The following is a 20,187-nucleotide window of genomic DNA, read 5'->3' as shown; positions in this document are numbered from 1 at the left end:
TTCCAACAGGAACAAAACAAAGGCACTTTGTGCATTTCACTTCTGCTCTTACTTGTGAACTTATCCAGTTAATACTGCACTGCACACTAAATATGTAAGTTGGTTTGGACAGAAATGTCTGCTGAATGAATAAGGATGGATGGATGGATGGATGGACAGGTAGATAGTTGGAGATATAGAAAGTCAGACACAAAGACAGATGGATAGACAGACAGACGGATGGATTGATTGACAGCTAGATAGATATACAGACAGACCAATGGATTGATGGATAGATAGTCAATTGGACAGAAAGATAGTTGAATAGATGGATAGACAGACAGAGCTGGATAGATAGACAATCAGACAGATATTTGTATAGACTGACAGAAACACAGACAAAAGGTCGGATATAAATTGTGCAATTCAGTAAATTCAATGTCCCATCATTTCCATTCAACTTCAACGTGTTTAAGGCAATTCATTCAATTTCAAACTCTGTATCTTATACTTTTGAATCGTGCTGTACGTATTTGATCTTGTTTATCTTGTTTAATCATCATGGATCTCTCGAAGCGTTTGCGTTCACGTACTTGAATACAGTATGTTCGGTGCCTGAGACTAGATACGTGAATTTTAATTTCCCACAAACCTGAGGCTGTCTTCTTCAGCCGAGGAAATCTGGTTTATATAATTCCACAGATATTTGTCTGCAGACGGTAACCGTCCTCTGTAATTACGCCTGACTTTCATCAGAGCCCTGCCTCACCGGTGTCCTCCTCATCAAACACAAACCTATATTTATCTGACGCTGGCTCACGGAGAAAAGTAAACAGGAAGAGGCATTCGACATTCCCTTCGAGGACTATGAAACAGCACTCGAGACCGATTGGGATCTATACGTCCCGTGTTTGCCGGTCGCTTTCTAATATCTGCCCTCTGACATCCACGAGAGGGAAGCGCAGAGGCATTCTTCACCTGCAAACACGCTTTCTATTCTTAACAACCGGCCGCCAGACATCAATTATTTACACAGGAGAATGAATCTGGAGCGAGACACAGAAAGGACAGCAGATTTCTGGCCACACCTCTGCACCCTCGGCCAAACCGCGTCTGTGCTCTCTTACAAAGCTTCTTTATTGGCATCAATGGTTCTATGAAGAACCTTAAACATCCATGGAACCTCGCAAAAGCAGAAAAGGTTCTGTATTGTCAAAAAAAAGTTTTTTAGATTTCAAAAATGTTCTTCAAATCACTGAAAGTTTCTTTGAGGGAACCAAAAATGGTTCTTTTAAGGAACCGCTGCAAAAACACCAATTTGGAGGCTTTATATTTAAGAGTGTAGGGTTGGGTATCTTTGGAATTTTATTAATTTCGATTCCGATTTCTGCTTCAATTGCATAAGATAAAAAATCCAATATAAAAAAAATAATGTGCATTTATTGTCTTTATACAAATCATTCTGTTGCAGCTTAATAACATGAGCAGAAATCAGCAGCCCACAGAACACTTACCTATGCTTTTCACAAAAATACCACATCAAAAACAGCCAGACTAAGATAAATTTCAACATTAAAGTGTTAAAGACAAGTAAACAGTCAGTAATAAAATAGGATCAACAAATCAATAAGCAATAGCATAAGCTGAACCAAATTCAGTTTAAAAATACTGCATAGTTTCTTCGTGTTCATGATGATATACTGATAGTTTTCTGCATACTGGTTGATAAATATAAAAGAAGTCAGTTTCAACCTGGAACAACTTTTTCCGAACTGAAATGCACACAAACAAGGCGCAGGTTGTTTCCGTTCCTGCATGAATCGTTCAGCAGAATCTAAATCAAATACCAGGTTCTTGGAAATTTGGAAGTGCAGCACTGACCATCACATCAATATCATCCGTGATGTAACAGGCCCATGTCTGAGTGTTAGGGGAGCGAGGAGATGCAGGTGAACGGGTGAGACTGCATTAGTACCTAGAGCCCCAGGGGATTCTGGGTAGAGTGTGGCTGCTTTCAATCACATGTAAGTCTTAAATCACACCCGCCCCGTCACCGGCCTCTAATCACCTGCTAATTAAAGAGGAGCCATAACCTCTGCTTGACCCTCCACTTTGGTCACCTGACTTGCATCTGAGCATGCATGACCTACTAAACGAAACGACAAAGTTAAAACCATTTTCAAAAACCGTAACTACATTTAAACATTCAACAAACAGCACTGTAAAGTGTGCAAACGGCTATATGGTTCTGGGTGGTGGTCTGGTGTCCTACATCTTCAAGTATCTGGTTTGATTTACATTTTATAATGCTTACAATTAGATTACGGTTACTTTTTTATGGATTACATTCATATTATGGTCTTACATTAAATTAAGTTTGAGAAAACCTGGAGCATTTTATGATACGGTAGATATGAGTAACCTAGATTACTAACTACAGTTGTTGTCATGTAATCTGTAATCAGTAATGGACTACAATTTGTGAGTAATCAACCCAGCTTTGTTTGCGATATGGCGTGTTTTCAGGGTGGTTTCTAGGTATTTTTTGAAAAGAGTCCTAAAGACTCAAGTGTCTGTGATCTTCTGATTCTTAAATGTGCATCTGGGATTTTTTCCAGCAGATGAAAACCATAAATCATTCAGGTTTACTCAAAAGCAGTAATTCCCACATTTGTCTCATTATTGAACATTGGTGTATTTTGTGATATTGCTGCTGCTGCACTACATTATATCTACTTTATAAAAGCAATAAGCTACAAGAGGACGTGTATTAACGTGATTTTACAAGTGATTTACCTCTTCACTTTGAGCCTGAGTTTAAGAATGCTTTTTAACCATGGTAAAATCATTATAACTCATTGCCTCTCGGGGCTTATTGCTTTCAGTCTATGAATGCTTATTGGCTCCCTTCAACAGAAATGAAAACACATGTGCTGTACTTTAAAAAAAAACTGGCATGGGGCATTAACATTCGGTCTCTAGGGCAGAGAGACACAGGAAAAGCATTCAGAGAGCTTCCCATTGGACAGTATCTGAGCAAACCAGGGCAGGATTATCAGCTCGACAATTAGCTGTGGACCAGAACCACGACCCGGTGCGACTGCCAGCCCTGCAGAGCATGATCACTATCTCAGTCACACACACATGCATCCAAACACACACTCTTGAACATTTCTTGAACGCTGCCCTCGTGCCAAACCACTGACAGTCACGTAAGCCTCGCAGACACCGAGACGTCCCCGACTCCTGCCAGCGATCCAGACCTTGACCCAGAAACGGCCTCCTAGAACGGAGGAAACTCGTGGAGCCGCGCTATCTGTGTCTCGCGGCAGGCCTGAGAGATCAGACGGAGGCATGAAAGGCTTCAGCGTGCCGTCTCCGCATGCAATCTCCAATTCATCAACCTCCACAGCAGCAGGAATGATGAATAAAAGAGGCTCTCTGGTGAAACGGCACACGAGAAATGGAAAAACATGAAAAAATGCCCTCATGCCAACAAGCACACACTGATTCGCAGATTTCTAGCGGACAAAAGAGAGAGAAAAGAGTTCACACTGACTCCTGCATCAAACCTACGACATAATGCAGCTCATGCTCAGCACTGTCTGTCCGGAAGGAAAACACTTCTTTTCAATGCACTGGTCAATTTTGCTTCAATAACATGTATTTATTATTAACTGGGGAAAGCATGTTAATATCTTTTTTCACCATATTCATCTGTTTTGTTTTGCCTTGAAAGAATAGTTTAAATTTGTTGAAAGTGTTTTTTCATGGAAACAGATATAGAGAAATGTAGCACTGCATCAGTGTCTCATCAATGGATGCTCTGCAGTGAATGGGTGCCGTCAGAATGAGAGTCTGATAAAAACATCCCAATAATCCACAGCACTCCAGTCCATCAGTGAACATCTGGAGAAGACAAAACCTGAAACACATCCAGCATTAAGATGTTTTTAACTCAAACACATAGAGTCTATAATCCATAATAACACTTCCTCCAGTGAAAAAGTGTTCTGGTCTGAATCAGGAGAGAAATCTGCACAGATCAAGCAGCGTTTAAACAGATCTAAACAACAACAGCATATGCACTTTTTCACTGGAGGAAGTGATTATAGACTATGTATTTGAGAAGTAGATTATTGTGATGTTTTTATCAACTGTTTGGACTCTCATTCTGACGGCACCCATTCACTGAAGAGCATCCATTGCTGAGCAAGTGAAAAAATGCTACATTTCTCCAAACCTGATGAAGTAACAAACTCATCCTAGTCTTGGATGGCCATGGATTTTTTATTTTTGAGTGAACTACTCCAGGTTTTCTGGACTGTGGAGAGGCCGTGTTAGGCTCCGCCCCGTCTGCATGCCGTCACGCTGGAGAAACCTTCACGCCAGGCTGCCACGCTTTGATGCTGGTGCTCGGGGAAGCAATTTGAGTCACAGTTATCACAATCACATCTAGAAAACACAACCACACCTTCCCCTCGGAGAAACAGGCCTTCCGTCGAATTAAAACCAAAGAGAGAACGGGAATACAAGTCCCTGACCTTGAATCATCTAAAGCTGTAGAGTTGCTGTCACAGGCCGAGTGTCTTTTAATTGCATGTTTTTTAGCTTTAGCCGTCACACCGTGACCTTGGTGACCTCTGGGAACTAGAACAACACGCTTACAGCAATTAGTGTTTCATCTCTTCTGATGCAAGGCTTCCTGAAACCACTCGCAGCAGAAGTCTGCAATCCTTTCGTGTGATTTTAATCAGAAACCTCCCAAATTGCTTCCATATGAAGTGAGATTAAAAATTAATTTCATACATTTCCACGGAGGCTATACGAATATGCAAAAGGGATCATATTATGCCATGGTACTATAATAACCGAAAAGGCTTTTCTGAATCTCAATCCACATGTGAATTTGGATTATGATGCTTATTTTATTGTTTGCATAAATCAAATTAAAACAAATCTGGAAGGGAAACAATTGGGGTTTGGCTTCACTGAGCTACTAGACACCATGTAGGTTTTCTACTTTTCCAGTTAAATCAGCTAGTAACCGGGCAAGTTTAAGTGTTTCTACAGGAATTTTTCTATTTATATATTATTTCTCATCAAATAAAAATTCATCAAATTCATTCTTCCGCAAGAATACGATGCATATTTTGTGCAATTTTTTATAGTCATCAAATCAACTAGTAACCAAGCAAGTTTCAGGTTTTCTTTCATTTTTTTTCCTGCAGAAATATGATGCATATTTTGTGCATAAATGAGACCGGAACACTTCTTTGGAAAGTAATATCCCGTGGCATCGTCGTGCCTCTCGATTTGTAAAAGTACCAGAAGATGCCCTACATTTGTAAATATTGAGAGAGCGATGCCATGAGGAACTGTGAAGCGTGAGCACACTGAATCCACACTGATATAATGCTGTATGACGTGCTCAGGAAACTGCAGCTGGAATGAAAGCTACACAGAAAGAGATGGAGGGAGGCAGCGAGCGGCAGAGAAGGTCAGCGAGTGAATATTCCAGCAGAAACTCTTCTATTGGATTTCTCCTGCTGCTTCATGCTTCATGAAAATGAAACGGCGCTCTCTCGTAAGCTCAGATCTGAAAGCAGAGCAGTGCAGTGACCCGACAGATCACAGTATAGAGCTGCAGACGGCCCTCGTCCCCTGCAGGTTCAGCTGAGAGACACTTACCAGATGCACTGCACTGATCTGACCGGAGCAGAGAGGTTTTAGTGCTAGAATTAGCATTTTAATTGAAGGTAAAGTTTTAGTACTTTTATTCTGTAATTTCATTCGTTTTTTGAATGTCTATAAAGTTTTTATTGATTTTTACTTCAGTATTATTTTAAGTACAGCAACTAATTGAAAATGGTCCCTGGAAACTAGATGAAATACAATACACTTAAGTTTTCTTATATTTTCAGTAATTTTGTTTTGTTTGTAATTTTATAACTTTGGTTATAACTTTTGGTCAGTTTAAGTTTGTTATTTTTGTACTTCAACTTAATCTTAACAATTTTGCTTAGGCAACTAGCTGATTTTTTTATATATATATTTAGTCAGTTTCTAATATTATTACTTTTGAGGTTTTTAATATTTCTATACATTAATTATTTTTTATAATTTTTTTTTATTTTAGTTTTAGTTATTCTAGTATTTCATCTTAAACTAAATTAAATTTTGTCTTGACAACGAGCTAAAATAAAATAAGTCAAATTTTCTTATATTTTTGGTAATTTCATTATTGGTAAGTTTATACTTTTTTGAGGTTCTTAATATGATAATATAATTTTTTTTAAATAAATTCTTAGTTTTTAACTTTAGTTATTTTAGTATTTAAACATACTGAATAACTTTTTTGCATTTTTAATGTGTAATTTTATTACTTTTTTGTTGTTGTTTTCAGTTTTACTTATTTTTCTTTGGCAACTTGCTAAAATAAAATATTTAGCTATTTTCCTTTTCTTTCTTTTCTAGTTTTTTTTTATATGTCTATATAACTTATCAGCTTCAATTTAACTTATTTTAGTAAGCTTAACTAAATTTTTCCCTAGCATCTAGCTGAAATAATATATATATCTTTCATATTCTTTTCTAATTTCAGTTAAATGTTTATTGTATTTTAAGTCCCATCCGTGTGTTTTTAATGGTTTAAGCTTTGTTTGAAGTTGGAGTAGCTGTAACTCAAGAGGTATTTATCCGCTCATCTAAAATATCAAAGTCTGATCTCAACAGCAAGAGACACCAAAGAACTCAAAGAAGAGGCTTCTTAAAATAAAGAGGTCGAGTCCTTTGTAGCTTCACCACACGAGAGGAAGGACTCTTTGAAAAGAAGCGCTGGACGTGGACAGGAAAGATAACCAGCTAAAACAAGAGCGAAAACAAACAGCGAATCCTCTTCACCTCCTTTCATATGACGGATTGGAGATGAAGCGGGGGAGTCCAGGCTCTCTTTATAGTGTCTCAGGTCCCAAACATCTTCAAAGCCCCTGCATGTGCGGCCCGTGTGCTGCGAGCAGGCCATGTGTATCCAAACAAGAGCTTGCTGGGAATAAATGATGTAGGACGTGTGCTGGGAGCCTTTCGGTTCGGGTTCAGCAGCTGAGCATCTCCATCACCAAAGCCTGATTGTTTTTTCAATTAACAGATCTTCCCCAGAGCGGCGCGTGCCATGTTTAATGCAGATCGGTGCTGGATGTGTGTGAAACCTGCTGTCTCTGGGTAATGCATGCTTTGACATGATTTTCCTGCGTCTGGAGTGTTTCTGAAAGCGAGTCAAGTTTTATATTACAATAAACTTTTGTATCCTTCAAATGGATGAAAAAAAATGTTTAAGGTTGCGTTGCATGTTTGTAAGAGGCTTTTATTAGGTCTATACAGTTTTTATTAACTTGATCTAATTTGAGTTTTAGGGAGATTTTGTAGTGGTGTGTAGGGTGTGTTTGTAATTGTATTATTTTCTGGTGTTTTTATTGTGTCTGGTCAAGTGTTGACTAATATGTCTATATATATTTTTTTTTTTTTCAGTTTTAGTTTGTTACTTTAAGTGCATTTACATTTCTTATAGCTGTAGTAATTGTGTTGTGTCTTTGCATTTTTTTTTTGGAGTTTTTTGGAGTTTTAAATATGTATATATATTTTTATTATTATTTTATTTTAGTTTTAGTTATTTTAGTACTTAGACTAAACAAAATTGTGCCTTAGCAACTAGCTGAATACATTTTTTGTAGTTTGTAAAATGTATTACTTTTTTGGGGTATTTTTAATATTTTTTATGTCTTGTTTATGTCATATTTAGTGTTAATTTATTTCATGTTTTATTTTATGTTTTAATTTTATTTATTTTAGTACTTCAAATTAAACTAAACTGAACTCTGCCTTGACAAGAAATAAGATTATTTTTAGAATTTGTGTTTATTAATTTTTGTGGGGGTTTTCCTATATGACTATTTGTTGTCTGTCATTTTATTTTAATGTAAATTTCAGTTTTATTTTATTTCAAATCAAACAAAACATTTTGCCCAGACAACTAACTAAAAAAACAAAAAAAACAATTATATATATATATATATATATATATATATATATATATATATATATATATATATATATATATATTATTAATTTTTTTGTAATATAGTTATGTGTATTTTTTTTATATTTCTAGTAAATATATATAGGTTTACTTTTAGTTATTTTAGTACTTCAGCTTAAACTAAATTAAATTTTGCCCGGTTATTTTAGCATTTGTTTTGACATGATTTTCCTGTCTGAGGTGTTTCTGAAACACATCCAGAGGAGAACATCGCAGTAAAACTGCAAGCAATTAGCAAAGACAAAAGGGAGAAAAGCGTTGAATGTGTTCAAATGGGCATCGCCAGCACGCTGTCAAATCAAGAGAAGACACAAGGAGTCTGACAGAGCTGCTGGATGAATAACATGATTTGAGGAAATGAATCCTTCAAGAGACGAGAGAGGCCTGATGTTTCTCCTGAAGCTGTGACAGGACCGAAGGAAACCGAGTCAGCGTTTTCCACGTTTGATTCAGCCGCAGACCTCCAAAAGAAATGATATTTGACCAGAATCATGAGTCTGCAGTCTCAACCCAACGTGATCAGATCAGAACACACATAGGAATGCATACACATAATAATAATAATTATTAACATATAAAATAAAATATAAGTATCAAACTACCAATGACTCTAAACTCTAAAAACTCTTTTGAATATTAAAAATAGCAGAAGCTCTAAATATAAAAAATTGCACACTACCTTTAAAAAAAAAAAAGAATTCTATTAAATATAATTTACCAATAAAAACTATACACATTAACAAAATTAAATGTATCAAACAACCAATACAGTAACTAAAATTAACTAAAATGTTTAAAATTTACCAATATTCTACATTACTGAAACATTTTCGGTGTTATATGCAGTTTAATAATTTATAAAAAATAAATAAAATAATAATAATAAATTATATATATGTGTTGTCACAGTACCAAAATTTCAGTATTCGGTACCAATTCCACAGAAAATGCCATTCTTTCTACTTATTTACAATTGTGATGTTTAAAGTGTTGTGTAAAGTGTAAAGTAATATAATTATAATTATGAAAAACAGTAAACAAGATTCACCCAAATTTAATTTGTCTTTTAATTAATGAAACTTAGATACATTTTGTTTTTTGGTAAATAAAGGGGATTTGTTATTAAAATGTAGAAATATTAGAAAAATTGTGTGATTTATTTCTTTAAAAAAAAATAGTTATAAAAAATTAAACAGTAGTAGCAGTATCACATAGATTCTACTAAATAATAGTAATATTTCTAGCACAATGCCTTTATGTAAAGATGAACTTTTATTTTGACGGGTTGCAGTGAATACCTTTAAACTGACACTGGTTTTACTCAAATGAAACAGTAAAATGCTTGTGAAGTGACTCAGAACTGTTCTGGTGATGTTTATGTATTTATGTCCTCATTATATATATATTATTGTTATATAGCTTTAAATCATTTGGTTTAGTTCCTAGTTTGCTGGCTGTGGTGGATGTGGACACTGAATCAGCGGTGAGATCTGCACCTCTGCATATATTCTCCAGATGTGTGACAGCAGCTGAAAGATAAGCTGGACTCTATCTGTGTGCGGCCAGATTTACGGTTCCCAGGAGAACGCTGTATCACCCGCAGCACTGCGTCTCTTCCATCAGGAGAGAGTCAAGCGTGAACGCAGATGAACCTCGTCATAAATCCTCCCGCTCTCATCCCGCTCCGCTCCAAACCAGGACTGATGCGCGACTGAAGGCGTGCGAACTTCAAACCACGACCCCGTCCTGCGGTGAAAGTCCAGCACACCATCCTGACAAACGCACCACACATTAAACACAGACAGTCACGTCTGAAGCTTCATTAACGGAGGACGAGTCGGTCGATCCAGAGCTGAAACCTTTCAGCTTCACTTAACCTCCGAGAGAAATTACATCACATTAATTATTCACCAAGATTAGCGTTCCAGTCCTAAACAACAATGAAAACATTCCTGATTTGACTTGTGTCTGATGCAGGAATCCTCAAGAAAACGGAGCAGATAAAGAGTCTGAAACAAGGTCACGTAACTTCACAGATGGACAGTGTGGACTGAATCAAACACAATCATGTCGCTCGTTCTAGTCTTTCTAGAACAAGAAGAGTCACAGGAACATTCACTCCAGGCTTTACATAAGCAACTCATATTATGTAAACCCATTATTAACATCTCGTTATGTTGCAGTTTCAATTAATAATCGACAGAATGTGCATGTGTGGATGACCATGGACATTTGACCCAGGAGAGCCTTGAAAACAGGTGTATTGTGGGTAACAGGAAGTGAAAGCAGCCTCCAAGATCAGACGCTCGGCTCTGAACAATCTCTGGAGTGAACGTCCAGACGAGAGCGTCGCTGATGAACACTGACATATGGACAACACACTCTGACAGCACTTTAAAAACATATTCGGTTTAACTACCTTTTATTCCCCCATTACATCCACTCTGGAAAAATAGATTCAAATATTTACATTTAAGAAGCAAAACAGTTACATTTAAGAAAATACTACTATTAATAATAATAATAATAATAAATATTTAGAATATAAATATTTAAAAATAAAGAAATAAAAATAATTAATAAATAAAATTACTTAAATTTTACTATAATACACTAGTAAAAATAATTATTTTAGTAAACAATACTTTAAAAATAAATACTAAATATTTAAAATGATGATAATAATAATAAAAATAAATGATTAATAATGAAATATAATTAATAAATTAAAAAGATTTTATAAATATATGGTAAACTACAGTAAAAGTAAATAATAATTAAATATTATATAATTATATCATAATAATAATATTTTAATAAAAAAAAAATTACATTTTGTAAAAACAAAACAGTAACTAATAAATAGTTTGTGTAGAAAAAATAGTTGATATAGTAAATATAATAATTTTTAAAATAAAATAAATGCAAATAACAAAATGTATTGATGATAATAATAATAATTAACAATTAGAGAAAATGCATAATTATGATGATTAATAATAGCTATATTATAATAATAGTATACATAATATTATAAAAAATAAATTATATATATATATATATATATATATATATATATATATATATATATATATATATATATATATATATATATATTTGATTAGTCATGTTTTACAAAGTCATTAAATGAGCAAGATTAATATAAAGTTTTATTAAAGTTATGTTCAATAAACACTAATCAAGCATTTTTATTGATTCAAGGACAGTTTGACCTGATTTCCTAAAATTAACTAAATTAAGCGACTCTAATATTGTTTAAAGTTTAAACAGAGATGCTATTAAAACACTAATTACCATTTATATGAAACTTAATCACCACATAACAGGTGCATTAATATCACTGTGAATGAATGTAAATGCATAATCTAGCAATGTGAATATGAGGTGTGTGTGTGTGTGTGTGTGTGTGTGTGTGTGTGTGTGGTGAGCCCTACAGAAGCTCACTTTCTTCCCGTATCTGAAATCTCCGTTCGGAGCGCAGACGGCACAAGGACACATTCCTCACGCATCACCACGGGAAATTATAAGAGAAATATTAATTCCCAGGGTGTCATGGAAACCAAACCACCAGCCAATGGCGAGCGCAGGACCCAAACTACAGAAATATGGTGACGAAACCGTGTGGAGACGAAAGACAAGGCCAAAAACACACAAAGGACGGCATTCTTGGCTTTTCAGAAGATGTTTTGTGTGGTTTCGATCGAACTGCCAATGTAAAGCACAGAGAGAGAGAGAGAGAGAGAGAGAGAGAGAGAGAGATTTATGAAGCACAGAGCAAGTCTCTCGTCCATGGCTCTCTCTCTCTCTCTCTCTCCAGATGAAAAGCCATTCTGTTGGTTGATTGGAGAATGATGCTAGTTAGAGAGCAGCTCCATCAGCTCCATCGAGGGCGTCCCCCCCGGGGTGCAGTTGGGCTGATGGGTGAGCTGTCAAATGCCCCATTGTCCAAATTACCCAGCAGGCACGGTGTCACCGCCAGGGACTCTTTCTGAAGCGGACTGACGGAGAGCGACGGCTAATGATAGTTAGTGCACTTAGCTGCTTTCTCCAACACTCACAAATCACTAGATCATAAATCAATGATTCACAAGCTTCAGCACAATATTCACACGCAGAGACACGCTTCATGATACAGCAGCGCGACACTACGCTTTAACAACAGAAACTGAGAGCTCCGAGTCATTTAATTAACCAGGATTCATTCAGTCATTCAAGAACTGTGTGTTCTTCACTAAAAACAGAGGTAATCCAAGTAGGACAAGAGAAATTGAATATTCATTTAGTTTACATTTAGAGGAAGATTCGCTTTATGCATTAAAACAAATTATTCAATATTCATTCAATGTTAATATTAAATTACACAGGCTCTTATTAATATTTAACATTTAATTTGCATTATTGTTTAATTATTATGAACATATAAATAGAATTAATCTTTTAAAATTAATATATTAAATACTTTAAACAGAAATTGGGAGAAAATATATATTACATTTAATTTGGTTTCATTTGAGTTCAGGTTTAATTATTAAAATTATATTATTTTTATATATAAATATTATTTAACAATTATTAATTATTAAAATAGCACTGGTTTTCTTGTGAATATTTACAAAAAATATATATATTATGTAATAAATAATAATAATAAGTAAATGATGATGATGATAAATAAATAATACAAACTAGACATATGGACAGACATATGGCACAAAATGGACAATAATTATTATATATTTTAAATATAATTATATTTATTAAGTGTAATAAACAGCAATATTTAAATATATTGAACTTTTATCACTATTTAATAAATATCACACATGATTCAATATTTATTCTGTATTTATTATCTACTGATTAAAAGATAAATATTATAAATTAATAAATTAAATGCAATTAATTTCTATATATTATTTTGAATATTTGTTATGCCATCCTCAAACACTTATCCTAAAGAGTCTTTGTTAGGCATGGATACACATGAATCAATATTTAACACTTGGGCTCTAAAGCTCATGTGGGTTTATTTATTATTGGGAGAATTCAGATTGAGACTCTTCTGCTGTCAGCATGATTTCTGCAGCGACAGTGTTTTGGGAGGTCAAGGCCGGCGTGGAGGTCACGGCTCGTCTGATCTGGGGTTCGAAGGTGCTGTCAATCAGAGCTGTACTTCTCTTCTCTCGTGTGACGCGTCTGGATTCCTCTCTGACCCTCACACATGATAATTGGGCGCTCGTTACCGGCGATCTGGAAGAGCGGGACGCAGTCGGACACAGAGACTCATCAGTGAAGACTTTCCCAAAACAAGCACGAGCTCCTCCTAAACACAAGACTTCAGATAAGTTCATATGCATCCGTCAGTGACCTGCTCATTCATGATGCTTACACGAGCTTCTAATGAGGGTCAGACTATCACGTTTATATATACACCAGACAAATCAGATTCAGCTGCAAACATCATGAGAGACGGACTATAGGATATAACTGATGAGAGATTTCATTGATATTATTATAGTATTTGTTTCAATTTAGAATTTTCAGTTTGTGCTTTTGTCCTTTTCTTTTCAAAAATGTGCTTTGTCATTTTTATTAATTTTATTATATTTTGAATTCTCTTTTATTTTGCTTCATTTTCATTTTTAAGCAATATTGTGTGATTTATTTTGTTTATTATTTATGAATTAGCTTTTATTTTTTATACGTTTCAGTTTTTATTTTAATTTAAGTTTCGGTTTTAGTAATTTTGTTACATGCATGAAATGTTTAATTTTTATTTTTTTATTATCATATTTAGATTTTAAGTTATTTTTATATTTTCAAGATGGATATGTGGTTTTGTTATTTTTATTAGTGTATTAGTATTTTCACTAGTACATTTTTCGTTTTCTTATGGTCATTATAAATATTTAATTTTTTAATTTACATTTTTCAAGTTTTTAATTTTTTCTGTGAGATTTTTTTAAATATCTTGCAGTTTCGGTTTTAGTAGTTTTAGTACTTCAGCTTGACATATATGAATTATTTCTAATCAGTGTTTAGGATTTCGTTTTAACCTTATTTCAGTTAACAAAAACAGTTCAACAGTGTTTTAGATGACCGCTGAAGTAAAGCCGAGAATAAACCCGCAGCTCTCTTTTGTTCATGAGTTTCTCCTTCAGAGGAAGTTCAGCGTCACCCTGCAGATAAGTGTTCACTTTTCCAAACGAACTAACAGCCTAATTAAACTCTTCATATTCAGCACAGCACCGAGGGAAAGTTTAAACCTCATCTGCAAATCAAGAGCGGAGAAATATCAGAGAACACTTCATCAATACTCAGATGAAAGACAGATCTCCTCTCACACAAAGGATCATGGGTAAAAAGGTTACGTTCACACACACCATCTTTCCCATAATGCCTTGCGATGTCTGCTAACCTGAATAACACACTCGGGTCAGTCTTTGGCTTCAAAACACCGCTCTTGTCCCTCCATATCATCACTAAACCAGTCATACAGCTGCATTCACAAACACATTCTCCAAATGTTACACAATATTAACAATATATCATTATAGTAAAACCTTGCTTTCCTCAGATAAACCACATGACACCAAAAACAATCGTTTAAACACGTTATTAGTTTTTTTAAGTCATTAAAATAAATTTTACATTTTGTAATCAAGGCACTAATGTTCATCAGTATATCATGATGTAAAGATTTTACAGACCAATAACTGTTATCGATAATGATGATGAAAAAACTAAATGAAAAACAATATTTACTCAATTTACTAAAACACTGAAATAATAATGATAATAATTAATAAAATTAAATTGATCAAACATTGGCCAATATATTACACTAGTGTTCAAAACCTTTAAATCAGATTTATGTTTTTGAAAGAAGTCTCTTCTGCTCAACAGTTATAATAGTGAAATATTATTCCAATGTAAAACATCTGTTTTCTGTGTGAATCTGTGTTAAAGTGTAATGTATTTCTGTGATGCTCCGCTGTATTTTCAGCATCATTCCTCCAGTCTTCAGTGTCACATGATCTTCAGAAATCAGAATAATATGATGATTTACTGCTCAAGAAACATGAAGATTATTAGCAGTGTTGAACACAGTCGTACTGCACAATATTTTATTTTTCAGGATTCACAGATGAACAGAAAGTTCAAAAGAACGGTGTTTATTTGAAATAGAAACCTTCAGTAAAATATAATAGTTTACTGTCACTTTTGGTCAATTTAATGGATCCTTGAAGAATACAAGTATTTCAATCTTATTGACCCCAAACTTTTGAATCTTTTCTTTACAGCTCACTTCCACAGTCCCTCAGTAGCTTCAACTTTTCCCAGAATACCGCACACACACACACACAGCTGAAGGACGTTTAGGACTGTACGTGTCAGTGAACGTGAGACGCCGCTGTCTCCAGAGCCGGAACTTTCTGACTGTCTGTCACAGGATCGAGCTCTCTCTCTCTCTCTCTCTCTGGCTCTCTCTCGCTCTCGGTCTCCTTCCCTCCCTCCCTCTCTCTCTCCCTCCCTCCCTCCCTCTCTCTCTCTCTCTCTCTCTCGCTCTCTCTGGCTCTCTCTCTGTCTCTCTCTCTCGCTCTCTCTCGCTCTCTCTCGCTCTCTCTCTCCTTCCCTCCCTCCCTCTCTCTCTCCATCCTGAGGAACGAGAGCATGAACAATCCTCTTCTCATCCCATATACCTGTTCAAGCACACAGCAGAGACCCTGTTCAAGCAGCGCTGTATTGCTCAAAGTTTGCTCTTTTATAGCTCGGAGACCTAATAAGTATCAGCTTCTCCTCAGATGCATCTCCTCAAATGACAATGAATCGATGGCCAGTCAAATATTTTTGAAAGTTAACAAAGATTTTTAAGTTATTAAACTAACATTAACATTAACTAACTGCTTGATTTTTACCGCACATTTCTGCTATTCGGACATCAAATTGAGATGGTCACCACTGATAAACTATTACTAAATATCATTTCTGTAAAGCTTGCATCGTGAAAAGCGATGTTAGTGTTTCTACCTTAAAATTCATTTTTAATTCAATGTTAGTTGCTATTTAATTTGCCAAAATGTGCCATTTATGAGTGATTTTTTAATTTTTTTCAGTATATATATAAAATCTTTTAAAATCTTTTATTTGTACTTTTTTTTCTACCTTTTTATATTTTCAGTTTTTAATTTGTTTTTATAGGAAGAATACATTTTAATTTTATTTAGTACTTTTGTTGTGTGCTTTCATCTTTTCTATTAGTTTTTGTTATTTTATTTTTCTATTTTGCCGCCTTGTTTTTATTTTTTGTAAAATTTTAGCATTTCAGTTGAAACATTTTATCCAAATCGGAGCACAGAGACACTGAGACCAGAAAGTCTATGTTTCCTCTAACTAAACTTAGATAAAAAATGTGATCTCTATATTGCACTGAAATGAATACCCTTTATGAACACATGCATGTGAACAAAGGCTTGGGACTGTGCTGTGTTTAAGTATCTAAAATAAATCAAATAATGACCAGTGTATGGAAAACCAATGGATTTAATATTCATGGCCCCTTCAGAAGGATGTGAGCATCATATTAGACTTAAATGTGTCTGTTCCACATACAGTACAAAGCATCACATGACTTGAATTATAGCGCTCAAACCACATTGATATATTTGAATTCTACTAATAATGTGCTTTAAAAAGTGTTAAGTCAAACATCTTAATTCCCAATTGCAATTCCCAGAAAACGGTAAACATGCACAGCTTGAATCAATGTGAAAGTGTCTGCCGGTTGCACTGCAATATAAAATCTGTCTTAAATCATCTATTCAGGGAAGGAGAGTTTCTTCTGCTTGAGAGCTGAATTAAATCATTAAGATGCTGATGAAAGGAAAACAATATCTGTAAAGAGGATAGAGTCAGAATAGCTGAAGACGGTCTGATTTATAAATAGAAGTGACTTCTCACTGCGCTTTGAAGTGGAAGCTTTTGAAAAGGCTACAGATGTTCAGATGATCAATAATAACCTGCGTTTATATAACTGGGGTACTGATAATTAGGAAAAAATTTACATTTATTGTTTTATGTGATTCAAAAGAAACTCCTATTTGAAATGACATGATGGAGAGTTTTATACATACATATATATATATATTTATTTATTTAATACACAAATCCTTTAAGACTGGGGCAAATGTTATTTTAGTATAATTGAGAATTTAACATTTAATTAATATTTGGAATGTGTTTTTATTACTATATTTTTTCTAATTTTAAATGTTTCAATAATTTGTGTTTTTGGCATTTTATTAGTGTTGGTCATATATATATATATATATATCTATACATGATATATATATATATATATAAATATATATCTTTTTTTTTTTACAGTTTTAGTATTTATAAAAGAAATCAATTTTAGTATATAGTTAACATTTTTGTATTTGTAGTACAGAGCAAAACTAAATAAAAATGTGATGTTACCTTGTAAATAAAATTATATATATATGTGTGTGTGTGTGTTTAAGTTAAATATATATGATTTTTTTTTTTCAGTTAACATTTTCTCAAGTGAAAGTGTTTTGTTCACAATCAATTGCACTAAAATGCATTGCATTAACAGTGCTTGGATTTTTAGGAGCAGAAATGATAATTTCTCATTATTGTCCTTTGATAGATCATCTGGAAAAGTAACAAAGGCATACAGCAGCCGAGACACCGGCGATAATGAAGGTGTTAACAGTAAATGACAAATGGATGGAGTATTGAGGGGTCGAGGTGGAAGACATACAGCATTAGACACACACACACACACACACTCTTGCTCTTGTAGTGGAGGGACCAGCAGGACCTGTGATTTCATCCACACTCTTCCACTGAAGTAGGTCAACCAGTGATAATGGAAGGGCAATGAGGAGCAAGTGCTCTCCTCCTCCTCCTCCTCCTTCTGTCCCCGTCTCACTGCTGTAACAGCACAGACACAGACAGACAGACCCCCTACAGAGACACATCGCCCCCCAGCAGCCACAACACACCCAGCTCCAGTCACAACACAGACACACCGTCACAAACATCTCTACCTGCTCATCTGCATACACACACTTCACCATACACAAGTCAAATCATAATCAGAAACAACAGACTCTCACTGAATTAAAGCGATTTGTGTGTGTTCACTATGAACGGGCTTAATTCTGTGTATTCAGCTGCTTGTTCTTTATCATTTATTTATTCCTATCATTTTTCATCAGTGTCTGATTTATTGTGATTCTTGTCCTTCATTCTTAAATATTTTTGGTGTTTGTCTCGGGTCTAAGTTTGATGTGACTTTTGGGGCTTTTTTTAAAGAAATTCAAACTTTTATCGATCAGGGACACATTAAATTGATTAAAAGTGAAAGTAAATACATTTATATTGTTACAAACGATTTCGGTGTCAAATAAATGCTGTTCTTTTGAACTTTCTATTCATTTGTGAATCATGAAAAATAAAATGCATCACAGTTTCCACCAAAAAGTGCAGCTATGTTCAACATTGCTAATAATCTTCATGTTTCTTGAGCAGTAAATCATCATATTATTCTGATTTCTGAAGATCATGTGACACTGAAGACTGGAGGAATGATGCTGAAAATACAGCGGAGAATCACAGAAATACATTACACTTTAACACAGATTCACATAGAAAACAGCTGTTTAATTTCTAATAATATTTTACTATTTTTACTTATTTTGGATCAAATAACTGCAGCCTGGGTGAGCGGAAGAGAATACAAAGCCATATAAAATCTGTGATCATTAGTGTATAAGGGACAAAAGAGCAAAAGGTGATGTGTTGTGGTGTTCGTTAAAGGTTGAGTGTGGGCTGGTGATATATGAGATGTCTGAGAAGCTGATATCACTCCAGAGTTAAACCCATCTGACCCATCAGAACCAGTCAAACACACCAGTGACCAGCACAAAATCTGCTTTACACCCCGCTGGCTCCAGCTCCTCAGTCTGTGACCTTTCAGCATCTCTCTCTCTCTCTCTCTCTCTCTCTCTCTCTCTCTGTTTTCACAGCAGAAGGTGATTCTGTCCATCTTCTCATGCATAAGTCATTAGAGGAGAGGAAGACTCCTCTGAGGGATCCGACCCTTCGCCACACAGATATCAAAGCTGACCTGAGCTCGCACGCTCAATACACAAAAACACAATCCTGATGCTACAAACCCACTGCTTATCGACCAGATTCTGCATTTATTATAACTGCAGTTTCCCACAAAGCCACCAACGGTAACGTGCCAAAAAACGTCAGAAATGCACTCAGAAATGCCTTTTTATGACCTCTGACAGTAAACCACTGCAAATTATGCTGCATTCACGCCATGTCGTGTTTCCTGGACACTCCCACCCTCTCTCATTGGTCAGACAGACAGCAGGCCCCACCCCCAAACTCACATGGTTGGTTAATGACTGATGCCTGATGACTTCAATCAGTGTTTCCGCAGGTTTGATGAAGGCAAATTTGAGACTTTTAAAGACTATAAGACCAAGTCAAGAAAATGTAAGGAATAAATATGATCCTTATATCAAGATATATCAACTTGAAAAAAAATGAGAAGACTATCAAAATGTCTCTTGATTCGAGGATGTTAAGATATTTACATGATAAAATAAAAATACTAAGGAAGGCTTACACATTTTTTGAGTGCATGCAACATTTAAATGACATGATTTTAACTGTTGTAAACACTGAATGAGGTTTAAAATGATCAAATGGCCCATAAATCACGAGTGTGTATGCACACAGAGTCTCCTGCCGGTTCATATGATGCTCTTTCTGATATACAGATTTGCTGGAAAAATGTTTGCTGTAATGGCGGTTTATGGTCACAAACAGACAGCTTTGGTTTGCTTCAGCTCATTCTGCATCTAAACAGCCTGTTCCTCCAGACAGAAACTGCTCATTGGGCCAATTTAGGCTGCATGGCAAACACACCGAGTCCTGAGTTTCCACTGCCAATCACAGCAGCAATTGTGGCTTTTCTCCTCTCGGCTTTGGGAAAAGCGCTCGGCAGCAGAAGTCCTGAGCAAGGGATTTTGGCCAGCGCTTCA

The 20,187-nt window shown here is 35.2% G+C and overlaps 1 protein-coding gene across 1 annotated transcript in view; it reads right to left on the bottom strand.

The window, feature by feature from the left end:
* Positions 1-20,187, bottom strand: part of unc5cb (unc-5 netrin receptor Cb) — a 147,143-nt gene that overhangs the window by 73,978 nt on the left and 52,978 nt on the right. The window lies entirely within an intron of this gene.

The sequence above is a fragment of the Carassius auratus genome, unplaced genomic scaffold (genome assembly GCF_003368295.1).
Source record: "Carassius auratus strain Wakin unplaced genomic scaffold, ASM336829v1 scaf_tig00001218, whole genome shotgun sequence".
NCBI lineage: Eukaryota > Metazoa > Chordata > Actinopteri > Cypriniformes > Cyprinidae > Carassius > Carassius auratus.
The sequence above is the reverse complement of the archived record's forward strand: the minus strand, read 5'-3'. Positions and strand labels throughout refer to the sequence as shown.